General features: G+C 43.2%; 1 pseudogene; it reads left to right on the plus strand.

The window, feature by feature from the left end:
• The first annotated feature begins 10,107 nt into the window (after positions 1-10,107).
• LOC106835815 (voltage-dependent anion-selective channel protein 2 pseudogene) lies at positions 10,108-11,021 on the plus strand (annotated as a pseudogene).
• Positions 11,022-14,696: the final 3,675 nt, after the last annotated feature.

Raw genomic sequence — 14,696 nt, forward strand, 5'->3', positions numbered from 1 at the left:
TATGAAACCTAAATATCCAGTTTAATGACTTACAGAAAGGCAAATACCTCTGTAATCACCATCCTGGCTAAGAAATAACACTTTGCCAGTTCCCCAGAAATGCTCGCTCTTTCACAAAGGCCTCCCTTCTCACTAAAGGTAATCATTAGCCTCAATTGTGGGAATCACTTTCTTGTGCCCAGACACGTTGCTGTACATATTAGAGATAAAACTTTATTGTAAGAAAACAACACACATATGGAAAAGGATATGAAACCTAAATATCCAGTTTAATGACTTACAGAAAGGCAAATACCTCTGTAATCACCATCCTGGCTAAGAAATAACACTTTGCCAGTTCCCCAGAAATGCTCGCTCTTTCACAAAGGCCTCCCTTCTCACTAAAGGTAATCATTAGCCTCAATTGTGGGAATCACTTCCTTGTGCCCAAACACGTTGCTGTACATATTAGAGACTTAATGAAATGTGTGGACAGGCAGTGAAGCAAGGCCTCCCACCTGTTCTTCAAAAGTGTCTCAGTTACTCTTGGCCGTTTGCCTCTATATAAAATTTTTAAGTCTATTTAAATCACACACAAACTGGGAATTTTTATTGGAATGACATTGAATGTCTAAAGATCTATTTAAAGTTGCAAACCACCACCACCCCCAACATGTCAAAGTCCCTATTCTACTTTCTCTTTCTCCATAGCACCTATCAAAACTTAACATTATATTTAGTTTATGTATTTATTTTGGATATTGTCTATTTCCCACACTAAAGGGCAATCTCCAGAAAGGCTGAAGTTTTTGCCTTTTCTGTTGCTGGATCCTCAGCACCACCTCAGCTGGTTGGCCAGGGCAGGGGGTCCCCGCCAGAGAGCTTGGGCCTGTGTGTGTGAAGCAGTGGCAGTCGGCCGGCAAACGCAGATGGGCCCAGTGGGCACAGCTTCCAACAGCCAGAAGCAATTGTATTAGTTTCCTGCGGCTGCCATAACCAGTTACCACAAACTGAGTGGCTTAAAACAATAGAAATTCATTCTGTGGCAGTTCTGGAGGTGAGAAGTCTGAAATCAAGGTGTCTGTGGGGCCGAGCTCTCTCTGAAAGTCCTGAGGGAGGAGCCTTCCTTGCCTCTTCCTAGCTCCTGTGCTTGCTGACAATCCCGGCATTCCTTGGTTGCGGCAGCATGCCTCCGTTCTCAGCCTCCATCTTCCACAGCCGTCTTCCGACTATGTGTGTCTGTCTCCATGCCTCTTTCTCTTCTTATAAGGACACCAGTCATATTGGATCTAGGGCCCACCCTAACCCAGTATGCGCTCATTAATTTATCCCATTACATCTGCAAAGATCCTAGTTCCAAGCAAGGTCACGTTCACGGGTACCTGGGATCAGGACTCCGACATAACTTTCTGGGGAACACAACTCAGCCCACAACAGCAATCATCGTTCTAGACCTTGAATTCTGTCTATAATTTTTCATAGACAACATTTAGCATCCAATCACACATAATGTAGCATATGTGCAGACAAAACAATGTGACCACAACCCAAGAGAAACAAGCCAATGGGAACAAAGCAACAGGACACTCCGATAATGGAGTTATCAGACTTGGAGCCTACATTGTGTTTAATATGTTCAAAGGAATAAAAGAAAGAATAAATATTTTAGCAAAGAACTGAAAATTATTATTTAACTTGAAATTTTATAATTCCTGACTTTGGTGCAGGAATGTCCTGTGTTTGAAGAGAAATGACACAATTTAAGGGAGAGTTGGAGACCATTAATATGTATAAAAACCACAACAGCCCTGGAGCAGGAGAAGCCTAGCTTTGAATGATCTTAATTCTTGAAATTGGTGATCCCTGAATACTAGTGCCTCGGAGCACCAACCAAGAGCAAACATCATCATCTCTGCAACTCCCAGTTCATTGCCAGAGGTTTCAATGACTGTGACATACGAGAGATTCCTGTCTCCATCCCCTCTTCACTCTGGTCCTGCTGTTGTCTGAATGTTTCTGTTCCCCCAAAATCTGTATGCTGAATTCCTAACCACGAAGATGATGGTATTAGGAGGCAGAGCCTTTGGGAGGTGATTAGATCCTGAGAGTGGAGCCCTCATGAGTAGGATTAGTGCCCTCATAAAAGAGATTCCCCATTGCTTCTGCCATGTGAGAACACAGCAAGAAGATGGCCATGTATGAACCAGGAAGCAGGCTCTCACCAGACACTGAATCTACCAGGATCTTAATCTTGGACTTCCCAGACCCTAGAACCGTGAGAAATAAATGTGTGCTGCTGAGAAGCCACCTGGTCTATGGTAATTTGTTGTAGGATCCCAGACATACTGAGACAGGCCCCAACATGCTAATGACATCAGACTCATTCATTCTGCTCAGCCAGTTAGAATCAAATGAAAGGCAGCTGAGCTCCTTCCTAAAATGTCTCAATATCCCTTGACTCCAGAATCAGTAGTAGGTATCACTCTGTAATGTCATTGCCACAACTGCTGCAACAAGAAATTATAATTCCACTTAAAGGCTCTTGAGATTCCCCAATTCTTTCAGCTAAACAGACCAACAAATGTGCTTACCGTTTTCTTCAAGATCCCTGGGCAGTCAGTGCAATGGTGTTGCCTTTGTACCCAGTTTCTCTCAATCTGGCCACTGTGTAATCATCACTCCATCTTCTGCCCTTCTCTGGTGGTAGATAGGTGTTCCTCCTCCCTCTGTTCTGTCCTCATTCATCCTGACAGCCTGTTTTTATTTGCCATTAAACGTCAAGGTCTCCTGTAGCCTTGGATGCTGCAAGTCCACGTATCTTTGCAAATCTACAAAAAAGATTTGGATAGTATGTATTCTATTTCCTGGATACTCCATGCTTGTCTAGTAGGTAGATGAACTCTCACCAGCCTCTTCCTCAATTCATGCCTGCGAGTGGGACTCAGTGATTTTACTCTCTTCTCTCATTTAAAAGGGCCGTGAGGTTTCTAAGGAAAAATTCCCATTTTATTTGGCATGAGTCTCTTTCCTGTGCCATGTCTTGTCATGCAACACCCAATACCTCCCAAGTAGAAGCCATTCCCAAGGTCCCGAGGATAACTGCAATTTCACCAAGATGTACCTTTTGAGACATGGCTGGCCATTATTCATAAGAGAAATTGGGATATTCTTCAACTGCTGACTCTTTAATACAATGAATTGGAGCTTGGCTGCTAGAAATGGAAGAATAATTTTCCCTCCTCCAGTGGAGTTCAGCCAGGTCTTCCCAATTAGGATGAAAACTTTCCCTCTTTTGTCATGAGAGGATAGAGTTACCTTAGGGGCGACAACACTAAGTCATGGAGACAAGCAAAAGCCTACTGCCTGACACACAGCCCTCCTCAGAACCGTGCAAAGCCGGGCAGCTGCCCTGCCTGTGTACTATGCCCATGGCTACAATTCCGGTGGAGGGATCACTTTCTGCTAGAACTTTAGTCATAGGCTCCTCTTCAGCTTGTATTCATCACAGATACCTGGACCTCAAGATTTTAAATGTTGCCAGATTTTTCAAGAGTTCTGACTCTTTCCTTGCCTAACATCAAAACTGTTAAGAAATACTAAAATTGAATGAAAGACAAAAGATACTTTCTAAACTAACAAAATAGTTGAACGAGTTGAGTGTGATTTTTGGAATAACAACAAATCCTCAAGAAGTTTCAGGGAGATGTCAACCTCCAGATATGAACAAATGGAGACATTTTTCTTGATTACAAATAACAGTTTGTGCCCAGAATGAGGATAGGTATTAGGGTTAGAAGGTGACATTTTCTTGCAGCTTGTCACTCACAAGCTTCTCGCAGAGGATCTTTGCCGCTTACTCTCTGTCACTTAATGAGCTGAAGAGCTCTTGTAGTTCAAAATTTTATTATAAGAAAAGGTATAACAGTGGTTTTCTCTGGGTCATGGGGCTAGGGATCTGGGGTCAGTGGTAAGAGGTGGATATACTCCTCACTGTATATTTTTTATGCCTTTGGAATATTGTACTATGTGCATATATTAAGTAGTGAAAAATTTTGAACTATATTTTGCAAAACATAAAAATGCATTGTTTGATAACATTATCAAGAGAACAACCATTTCTTACCCCAGATTTCACCGATGTTTTAATTTTTTCCAACTGACTACTCTTGAAACTCCATGTTACCCTTCTGCTAGATCAAGGCCCTCATATCGAGGAAGAAGTCTTGGGGACCGAGGGCGTCTGTTACCCACCCACTCCATGCCTGTTGCACATCTTCTGTGCCATGGCCCAGACTACCACTTGGTGATGCCAAAAGATGTTGCCCCAGTGAATAAAGAATGGAGAAAACAGAACAGTGAAAGGAGATGTTGCAGTGGGAGAAATAATAAGACATGGTTCGCCCCAAAATGTTCCAGGGTGACTCAGATCTGCCCAATTTTCCAAGTATATAATGTCAACAAACCTGCCACCGAAAAAAGAAAAAGAAAGACAGCTCACTGCCTCCCTTGAATTCCTTTCTAAATATTCAGATAGATTGTTTTCGGATAACACACTATTATTTAGATGAAGATATCTGAGTAGTTGTCTGTACATATTCAGGATGGGAAAAGCATACCTTAACAAAAAACTAACCCAGTTGCTGTTGGCAAAAGATTTGAAGGAGATTTTATTCAGAGACTGGGTATACGTTTGTCTATCCGTAGTGCCTAATACACACACCGCATAGACTAGATCGTGAAGGACATTGTCAAGACCTGCAGAACCAGCAACCCCTTCATTGCTCACATCACCTAAAGTGAAGGCATATTTTATGGGCTCTCTTGCCTACCCTATTTCACTTCTGCATTCCCTCACCATATTTTCTGGGGTCACTTCCCAAAAAATCCTTTTACCCAAATGCCCATCTCAGCATCCAGTTCTGGAAGAACCCTAATTGAGACAAGTCTTGATATGTATTTTGTAGCATAACTTCTCCAAATTCTTCCTCTTCTTCAAGACTGTTTTCACTGTTCTTGGCTCTTTTCATTTCCACATAAAGTTTATCATTAGCTTGGAAGTTAAACATCTGCTTAGATTTTGATTGGGGTGGCATTGAATCTATGGACAAATTAGACAGAATTGACATCATTGTAATATTAAGGTTTCTAATCTATGACCCTGTTTATACCTGCATTTATTGAAGTCTTAATTTCTCCCAGTGAGATTTTGTAGATTTTATTCTGGAGATACTGCTCATCTTCCATTACATTTATCCTTTGGTATTTGATTATGTGGATGTTATCGTAAATGGTGGTTTATTTTATTTTCTAGTTGTTTGTTTCCAATAGGTCTTAACATTTGTGTGTTGATCTTGTGACATTCCTAAATTCATTTATTCATTCTGAATCTTAGAGAGACTTCAGTATTTTCTACAAACACAATCATATCTTTTCTTGTTCTCACCTTATTTCCCTGGCTGAGGTCACTTGTAAATGTTGACTAGAAATGGTAGGGTTAGCCATCTTCACCGAGTTCACAGTCTCTAAAGAAAAGCATTTTTTTAAAAGTCTTTCTTTTTTTTTTTAAAGATTGGCACCTGAACTAGCAACAGTTGCCAATACTTTTTCTTTTCCCCCTGCTTTATCTCCACAAATCCCGCCTCCAGGTACATAGTTGTATATCTTAGTTTCAGGTCCTGCTAGTTGTGGCATGTGGGACACTGCTTCATCGTGGCCTGACAAGCCGTACCATGTCGGTGACCAGGATTCAAACCAGCCAAACCCTGGGCCGCCGCAGCGGAGTGCACAAACTTAATCACTCAGCCATGGGGCCGGTCCCATAAAGGAAAGCTTTGAATTTCGCCATAGACTATGATATCTTCTGTAGTTTTCTAGAATATACTATTTATCATATTGATAAGTTTCATCATGTATAAATTTTGAATTTCATCAGCTTCTTTTTATACATCTATGAGATCTTCATTTTTTTCTTTCATCCTGTTAATGCAGCCAGTTACATTGATTTCTTGCATTCCTGGAATAAACTTAGCTTTGTAATGATGCATTTTTAGTTAATGGATTAGATTAGTTAATATGTTATTTAGGATTGTTACATCTACGATCATCAAAGTGATTGGCTTGTGACTATCCTATCTTATGATATTCTTGTCTGATATTTGTAGTACGGTTATGCTGAGTGCAGAGTTAGAAGAATGGGCCACAAGACCACCCTCACTTCTGACACCAATTGCAAGTCTAAGGCTCCCCCAAGACCACCACCATCACCTCTGAAATTAATTCCCAGTTTGAAGGGCCCCAAGACCACTCTTAGGTTAAATAATTGTATAGAATGACTCCTAGAACTCACTGAAAGCTGCTATATTCACAGTTATGGTTTACTGCAGCCAAAGAATACAGATTAAAATCAGTTAAAGGAAGAGGTGCATAAGGAAGAGCCCAGGAAAGTTCCAAGCACAGAGCTTCCAGGTGTCCTCTCCTCATAGAGTTATGGACAGCATTACTTTACTGGTATCAAGGTGTAACAATACACACAGAGAATTGTCAACCAGGAAAGCTCGCCCAGTCCTTGCTGTTTAGAGTTTATTGGGGATCAACCACATAAAGCTGCTTGGCTGCCCTTGGTCTCCAGCTCTCCAGAGGTCAAGCTGTTATTGCAGCTCTGTTTTGAGTCTCTCACGAGGTGGCAGTCAGATGGTGGCTAAGGTTGGGATAATCTTTAAGACTCCTTCACTCACGTGTCTGCTGCCTGGGTGGGAAGACTCAAACTGTTGGAGGAGGGATCACACACACAGAGCTTCTTGGACATCCCTCTGTCTCTGTGTGGTATTTTAACATGGTCTCAGAAGTCAGACAATGTCATTTCTGCCACATTCTATTCATTAGAATTGAGTCACTAAGTGAGCCCAAATTTTGTGGGACGATTATCAAAGAATTCACAGAGTATATGCGGAATGTGCCACATCAGGGAATTTCCAACATCTGAATCTCCTTTAAAGTGAGAAACAGCTTTCATCAGCTATTTTGAAGAAAAAGACACAATCCCAGGTCAGGCTAGTCTCTTTGGAATATGGAAGCAGCACATATGACATTTGAGCCTGCTGCTCTTACTCAGGCCACAAGGGTACCAATTGTGAGTGGACACAAAACAAGAAAAGGCTCTACAACAGGTCCGGGTACCAGTGAAATTTTGTTTCCCACATGGACCTTATTGTGGAGCATAACAGATAAGATTTCAGATGGAAAAGAAGCTGTTTGGAGTTTCTGGCAAGCCCCAGTAGGAGAACCACACCACATACCCCTAGAGTTTTGGAGTAAAGCCATTGTGTCTCCTGCCAATTATTCTCCATTTAAAACAGCTGTTTCAAGATAACCGTTCTTGCTACTGGGCCCTGGAGAGGCTAAATGCATGATGGAGGACCACCAAGTGTCTGTGTAACCCAAACTTCTCATCATGACCATGAACTAGGTATTATCTAATCCATCAAATCATACAGTTGTGAGATGGTAATCGTGTATTTAAGGCCAAACCATGAAATGGCCAAATTGTGTATATAAGGCCATGTACAATGCAGCAATGGCATCAGGGACAAGGATCTGCATAGACTCAATACTATGGCCTTCTCTTCACCAAGGCTGATTTGAATGATGCCACTCCTGAGTATCAAACCTGCCATCATCAGCCGACAATGTGGGACCTCAATGTGGCATTATTCTCTAGGGGGTACCATCCAGCTACCCAGTGACAACTTGAGTTACTTTGGATTCTTTCTATAAGGCAAAGAGTAATGATTGGTCTTCACAAGGATAGATATATATTCTGACTAGGTTTACCCTCCCTGGCCATAATGCTTCTGGTGGCACCAACATTCATTGATGTACAGAATATCATGGCATCTCACGCAACATTGCCTCCAACTAGGGGGCACATTTTATGGAATTCATCATTTGACTACAAGCCTCCTTTTTCAGAAGGGGCCATAGATCAAATGATGAAATAGGCTACTAATGGTTCAGTGTCATCCTGTCATGGTGACAGTACCATCCTACAGGACAGAAAACGATGTCAACATGTGGTTGCCCCACTAATATGGGCTGCATTGTGTTCCCATGGCCCCCTCCAAAGTTTATATATTGAAATTAAAATCCCTAGCACTTCAATGTGTCTCTATATATAAAAATAGGACCTCTGAAGAGGGAATTAAGGTAAAATGAGTTCATGTGGTTGGACCCTAACCCAGAAAAATGACTAATGTCCTTATAAGAAGAGGAGATTAAGACCCAGACACACACTGAAGGAAGACATTTGCAAACATAGGCTGAAGAAGGCCATCTACAAGCCAAGGACAGAGTCCTGGAACACATCCTTCCCTCACGGCCCTCCACAAAAACCAACCCTGCCAACACCATGACCTTGGGCTTCTAGCCTCTAGAATTGTGGGGAAATAAATTTCTGTTGTTTAAGCCCCCCAGCCTGTGGTGCTTTGTTATAGCAGCCCAAGAAAATTAATAAACCAGTCACATCAAATAGCCTAAATGCACAGGTCTGGGGGTCCAGGGGTGGAAAGGAAATAGCTCCTATTACGGTTACAGCAAGTAATATAGTGAAGGAATTTTTGCTTCTAATTCCCCACAACTTGGGGTTCAATGGGTTTGGAGGTCCTAGTAGGCTAGTGGGTTTGGAAGAATGCTTCCACCGGGGAATGCAGTTATGATTCATTGAATTTGGAAGTTGAGTCCACCCACTTGCTATTTTGGCTTCCTCATGCCAATGATCCAGCAGGCAAAGAAGATGTCACTGTACTAGCAGTATGTACCTGATTTCCCAAAAAATTGCAATGTTGCTTCATAATGGAGACAAGGAGGACCATGTCTTTAACCCATATTCCTGGTCAATGAAAAAGTGCCACAACCCAGTAAAGATGGAGCCACAAGACTCAGACCCAGCAAGAATGGAGAATTGGGTTACACAGGCTTTTCCAGCCAAGATGTTGGTAGGGGGTAAAGGAAACAAGGAATGGGTGGGGGAAGAATGAAACTAGGATTATCAACCAAGGCGTCATGACCAGTTACAGAAGCAATAGCTGTGGTGGCTCTTTTCTATGTTTTAATTCCTTCCCCATTCTTTTGCCCCTGCTACCTTATATGAAGACCATTGGCGGTCCTAATGTCTTAAGTTTCACATGAGGATTTGACTGAATTGTTATCACCCCACAAGGACACAAGAGCTAATGGGATGATTGTGTGTCCTCTGATTGGAGATATCAATTTTCCATCTGGACAAAGGACAAAAATGCATGCTGATGGGCAAAAGGAGTGGAGCATATGGGATTTTTCTCATTTGTCCCTTAAGATGCATCCTTCACCCTATTCTGTCGCTCAGGAAGCTGACCTTTATAGAATTAGTTCATGAGCTTCCAGAAGGATTTAGCCAATGAGAGGCACTGGCAAGAGTCCTAAGGGCAGAAGGATTATGAAGGTAACCTGATAAAGGTTGCCATGTGCTGGCTACGTCTCTCTACCAAGACTCAGTTCCTATCTGGCAGACTTCTACACCTGTTCTTTCTTGGGGTTCTAGTAACTGCTCTCTCCCCATGCCCTTCAGTCCTACCCCGATAACTGCTACCTACTGTTGCTGACTCTGGGAAACTACACATCTCTTATTGGTTTCCCATAACTCTGCTAAACCTTTGCATACAGACTCTGTTAAACTCTCCTCCATTACCATTTGAGTGTACTGTGTATTTCTTGCAGAATCCTGACATTGGGAGAGAGAAAGAAACAAGAGAAGAGGTAAAAAAGTGAGTAGAGAAAGAGGGAATAAAGGAGTAGGAAGAAAAAGCAGGAATGTGCTGTTAAGGGACCAAGTTTTATAAAAGAGGGAGAAAACAATAAAAACTACTAGGAAAAAAAACAAATACCTTAACAGTAGCTGACCAAGTACTGTATCGATCAGGTTTGGCCAAGAACAATCACTGGGCTTCCAGTTGGCCCTCTGGCCATGGGAGCTGCAGCCCAACTCAGAGCAAGCAAGAGCAAGCTTCGGATGTGACACACCCCTCAGGAGACCAGCAGATCACCCCTTCTCATGTCCTGGTCATGGTGACCCACAGACAGTGACAAGCAAGGCCAATGGATATTCCTCCATCATATGCTGACCTTGGCCAATCTGCCAGAGATATTTTCATCAGAGGAAGTGGTTTTAGGTTGTCTAGATGTTAAAACAAAATCATGCAGTAACACGGAATTCTTGGCATCTGGTCCATCCAAAACTGACACTGGTCAAGTTACTGGGACCCTGGAGACCAAATTCATACAGTGTGAGTGTGGTCTGACTTTCACAGAAAAATGGAACACTGAAAACACTCTGAGAACAGAATTGAATCACACTTGGAAACCAGATTTGTCAAGGGTAGAAACAGACATTTGATACTACCTTCTCACCAAATAAGGAAAAGAAAAGTGGTAAACTCAAGTCTTCTTGTAGGAGAGAGGGTATGAACCTTGGTTGTGATGTGGACTTGAATTCGCTGGAACTGCCATCCATGGTACCGCTGTCTTTGATTCCAGGGGCTGGATTGCTGGACACTAGATGATCTTTGACAGTGCCTAATCAAAGCTGACAAGGAGTAACTCTGCAATGGGTTGTAGGACTAGAGACTTCCAGCTACATGCTACTGTCAGTAATGGGACAGCATTTGGAGAAGATTTATCAGAAACTATATGAAGATCTTGACACTTCAGTGAATCTTGCTTGGACGTTACGTACTGACTGTCCTTGTTTTGGCATTGCAGCTAACCATCCATTGGATCCCACTGCTTCCATTTCTGCAAAAGCCAACAACTCTAGTTCAAGTGGAGTAGGCTGCTCTCAGACTCTGAGGCCTGGTGTGAGGCTGACACTGTCTGTTCTGGTCAATGGAATGAGAGTTAATGCTGGAGGCCACGAGCTTGGGCTTTCTCTGGAGTTGGAGGTTAACCCAGCGGGGTGGGAACCCTCTGGAATGGATCTCAGAAGGTTTGGCCTTAATGTATTTCCAGTGTGAGCACAGGCTGCCCCCAACTCCTCTCAACCCCTCCAGTGATCAAAACAAAGGATGATCTAAACAAGAGCTGCATTTTAAATGTGGAGACAGTTTTTTGTTAACTGGCCCCTAGTTAAATTGTTTATCTGGTTACCAGTGCTGCAGTGGGGCAGTCACCTGCACATTATCTAAATGTATTTAATTGTTAAGATATACTGTCCACCAATAATGAAGTAGACCTTGCAAAAACTGTAAAAAGAAAAAAAAAAACTGTGCCTACTTCAAATTAAACACCTTCTTGAAAATTTTCTTCTTTGCCTTCTGCTGCCAAAGGCCAGGGGCTCAGAACTTTCATGCTATAGATTTTAAACAAAAACCTCTAATCCAGGGCTTCTCCACTGCAGCACTGCTGACCCCTCAGATCACCTCATTCTTTGCTGTGGGGAGGGCGTCCTGTGCAGTGTCAGACGTCTCACAGCCTCCCTGCCTCCACTCACTAGATGGCTCCCGTCGTCCTTCACACCACCTCTCAGACATGCCAGTGTCCCCAGATATTGCCAAATGGTCCCTGTGGATAGGGCACCAGAGAAAATACTGCACAGGACATACTTATAGTAAAAATATTATTATTGTTTATCTGAAATGAAAATTCAAGTGGGCATCTGTGTTTTTACTAAATATTTTACTTAATACTAAATTTGCTAAATCTCACAGCCCTACTGAGAGGCGAGATCACCCCTACCTCTCCCACCTCCCGCAGCTTTTGAGAACCATTGCTCTAGCCCACAGGCAGCAAAGGAGAAAAAGGATGGTGATGGGAGGTGGGGAATGTTTGAATCAGATTTGCAATTTGAGCAAAACTATGTAAAACGTCTGAGCTCTGCTCACAAGCAGGACTGCTGTTGTCAGCACCCTGTTTGCACAGATGGCACAGTGAGACTTCACTGGAACCGTTGGCTCTCCTTTTGAATAAGCAACTGAAGATGGGAGCCCAGACCTTGCCAGTCACTTGCATCTTTGGGGAGTGCGATATTGTGATTTATAAGAAGAAACATAAGTTTAGTCTTCATCCTGTTTCTGGCTCAGAGCTCCTAAAACCCTTGGAATTTCCTAGGTGACCAGAGCAACAAAGCAACAAAGATGTCTTTTGTTATGTTAATGAGGTGACTTTTGGACCACACCTAAGGATAGGGGCTGGCTGCCAGGAGAAGCAGCCATATGATTGAAGGGTTGGAACCATATGATTGGGGGTTTCAGTACCCCTCCTCCAGGGAAAGAAGAGGGACTGGAGTTTCCGTCAATCACCAATGGCCAATGATTTTGCAATCATGCTTATGTTGGAGCTTTCATAAAAACCCAAAAGGATGGAGTTCAGCGAGATTCCAAGTTGATTAACACGGGAGATGCAGGGACAATGGCGCACCTGGAGAGGGCATGGAAGCTCCTCACCCTTTCCTGTGCATCTCTTCCATCTGGCTGTTCCTGAGTTATATCTTTCTATAATAAACTGGTGATCTAGAAGTAAAATATCTCTCTGCACTCTGTGGGCTGTTCCAGCTAATTAATCGAACATGGGGAGGAAGTCATCAGAATCTCCAATCTGTAGCAGGTTGGTCAGAAGCCTAGATGAGAAACTGGACTTGTGACTGGTATCTGGTGTCGGGGAGGGAGCGCTCTTGTAGTACTGAGCCCTTAACTTGTGGGATCTGATGCTCTCTCCCATAGATAGAGTCAGCATTGAGTTGAATTGTAGGACACCCAGCTGGTGTCAGAGAATTGCTTGGTGCTATGTTGAAGAAAACAAAAACACAATAGAATTGGGAGCAGAATCTTTGAAGGTGTTTTTTGGGATCTGCACCTGTGAAGGAAACAAAGGGCAGTGATAGCAAGGAATGGAGGGGAAGGTTTAGACTTTAAGTGATGTTCGGAAGGCAGAACCAGCAGGATTTGAGCCTGAGTCTTCCAACAAGCTTGAGCTGATGATCAGTCCTGTTCTTAGGCCTAGACAAGAGGGGCTCCTACTCAGAGTCCTGTGCTTTAGAAGGCTCTGCTCTAGTCTCCCTGGCAGCGCCCTCTGCATAGAGTAAGGAGTCAGTCCACACGCCCATTTTCCCTGCTACTGGAGACAGCCTGTCTGTAGAAGTAAAGATTGAGTGAAAGAAGCGAAGCAAAAAGAAGCGCCGAGACAGAGAGAGCCCTGATAACTTCATCTGAGCCTGTACTTATCCCCTTATGCCCCTGACTCTACCCCCAGACCTCCCAGTGACATGGCTAACAAATTCTGTTGTTTTTGCTTATGGTGGTTTGAGGTGGATTTATGTTACTTGTAATTGAAAGATTCCTGACTCCTACTAACCTGGTCCAAGATGTTGAAACAGAGCATGGAGGTTTACTTCATTTGCATACATTCAGACAGCTGGGTTGTGGAAACTAGATGATGAGATTAGGAGGTGACAACTGACCCGCTTTAATAGAGACCATATTTTATTCCTCTTTATATCCTGGCATCTAATACAGGACCTGGCTCATAGAAGATAGTAAATGCTCTTGCCCAGAGCATGGCATGAAAGGAGAGTTGCAAGCTCTTGGGTTAGGAAAAACATGGAAATAGGCATGTTGGTTATGAAAGCCCAGCCTAGACAGGAGATGGGTCAACAAAGAAGAGTTAGGCTTTACCATATAAGACAGCATTGGAAGTTGGCAGGTGATTGACATGGAAGCTGCAGAGAGCCAGCGATAGGTGTGGAAGCCAGAGGAAGGGTCACTCTTCTGGGGAGGAAGCTCAACCAGTAGGAAATTCCTTGCTGCAGGGATGCCGAGGAACATTAGGGCAGAGATGTCTTCTATCTCATTTTTCCTTATTTTCTGGGCTGCGAGGTAATTCCTCTTCGTTATCCCAAACCTTCAGTAGCAGTCTACACAGCTGCCTTGGATTGGTCATGCTTTGCAGGTGAAAGTGGTGGTTCCATACTCGGCCCTACATGCAGTGAGGGAAGAAAATATTTGTTGGAGGAGAGATGTGAGCTAGGTCAAGAGTCCAGCTAGAATAGGAAGTCAAAGCCAGAGGTGGCCATGGGAAGCCCCTGGGAATCTGCTATCTCAGAGAGGGTGCTGAGTTTTTTCATAGTATGTGGGTCAGGAATTGGAGGCAGTGGATTATCTTTTTCTTCAGTCTTAGAGGGAAGAGTGTCTCGAGAAGGTTAGAGGATTTGGATTTTGGGACATTATGGCTGGAAGCATTTGACTTACACACTCACTTATTAAGCATTCATGAATGATTTTTATTGAGCACCTACCATGTGGCAGGCACGGAGGATAGAACGAAAACAGACATGGTCTGAGATACCTGACAGTGTTCTTTGACTCACGACTATATAGAGATGGCGAAGGGGTCCATATGGTGAGACAGTCTGAGCTATCACTCTTGAGAGAGAACCACAGTTTCTGCTTCAGATTTATAGACAAGGAGACATTAAGGGTGTATAGTGGTGTTATGAACCGACCTAAAAAATACTGGCTGCTCACAATTTTCAGGGTCTTGTTGGCAAATATAGGTGGTCTCCAATGATGTGAGGTAGGTGAAAGTGATGCGACTCCTTTTCTGCAACCTCCCCCCCGCCCCAGTGATACATTACAGGGAAAGCAAGTTTCAGACTGAAATCTACCACACATATGTGTGAGCGAGCAGGTACAAAC

This window comes from Equus asinus, chromosome 25 (assembly GCF_041296235.1).
Source record: "Equus asinus isolate D_3611 breed Donkey chromosome 25, EquAss-T2T_v2, whole genome shotgun sequence".
Taxonomy (NCBI): domain Eukaryota; kingdom Metazoa; phylum Chordata; class Mammalia; order Perissodactyla; family Equidae; genus Equus; species Equus asinus.